A 1,667-nucleotide genomic window follows, 5' to 3' on the forward strand; every position below is an offset into this window, starting at 1 on the left:
AAAGTTTGGTTAAAAGATTGGAAACTAAAGAGAGAAAAAAACTAATCATTCTTATTCCCTTTTTTAAATAAACGCGATAATTTTTTGTTTGTTTCGTTTTATGATAGTTATTTGTTATAGAGCATCAAAATAATCACAGATTTATGCAATTATTTTACGTCTAATAAACACATTCTATTATTGTGTCTATCAAAGCGACTCCAATGTCGATTCTTGATTTATTATTATTGGGACGACTCAGTGGGAGGTTGCCACTTTCGCCAGGCGACACCAGATGTCACACCAACCGCAGCGTTATGACGTCATTGTCGACTCTGCTTACGTAAAACTCCCATGGCGGAACACTTGCGTTTGGATGTGAAAAAATAAACATAAATGGTAACTGTTTTCTTTTACTCACTTAAATGACGTGATGTTGCTTAGATTAATTATCATTAATAAAACTCCTAGGATCGTCTTTCTGTACAAAGTAAAATGCGAGAGTATTATTATGAAATGAGTCATTAAAATACTGTAACCAAAGTCGTGTTGTAATGTAGCCTTTCCGTTTGGGAATTAGTCACACATAAGGAAAAAATATTATGACAGTGTAGAGGCATCAGTTGACAGTTACACTCAAAACAATAGAGAATAAAATTTAAAATTTAATGTCATAATTAACACTAACTTGATACTAATTTCTACATTTGGGTAACACATATGTAAATTATATATATATATATATATATATATATTATATATAATATATATATATATATATATATATATATATATATATTATGAATGTGTTCCCTATACCGAATGAAATTGTCTACCTCGTAGCATGAAGAAAGTATGTAAATGCTTAACTGTCAACTTCTTGTCACATACAGTACTGATTCCTTTCATATATGATTCCTCAGTGGAACGCTATCGGCTGCACAACACAATTTATTCATGCCCGATTAAATAAACAAGTAAACTTAATTTTTTGTGCGCAGATTATCGGAATATTTATGACACTGAGGTGAACACATCCAAGCTTATTAACATCTGCGTGTAAGAGAAAACATCAGTGAAAATCAAGTAATGTGCAGCGAAAATATATTGTTGGCAACGCAACGCTGCGGGAAATTTCTGAACCGCTAATGACGCGACTTGACGTCATCAACTCCCCCTATCAAAATAATGTCGTTTTTTCACATGAAAGTCTTCCTTTTTTAGTTCTTAGAAATATCCCTTCAAATACGAAATATTTACGTGCAAATTACAAAAACTCAAATATGTGGAAAAATGCACTTCATAATATGATGTTTGCAGTGATGATTTAGATATTCATTAACTAGGAAAATTTTCCTTTTGTAGATCATTCCATACGATCGGTTACAATGACAATGTCGACAATACTTTCAATTCACATCGAGGTCGTTAAGATTCAAAAAGAAAATAAACGAATAATGCATGAATGAATAAATAGCTGTATAATTTAGATAAAAAGATGATGAAAATAAACAAATAAATAAATTATTAAATAAACAAACTAATTGATAAATAAATAGGTAAATAAATAGGTGGAGAAATGTTGAATAGATAAGTAGATGAGTAAATAGAGAAATGTTAAATAAACAAGTAAACGAATAAATAAATATTTACTAAGAAAACAAACAGGCAAAACAAACTGACAACCA

Source organism: Oratosquilla oratoria, chromosome 37 (genome assembly GCF_046742065.1).
Source record: "Oratosquilla oratoria isolate Oo_2021 chromosome 37, ASM4674206v1, whole genome shotgun sequence".
NCBI classification, from domain to species: Eukaryota; Metazoa; Arthropoda; class Malacostraca; order Stomatopoda; family Squillidae; genus Oratosquilla; species Oratosquilla oratoria.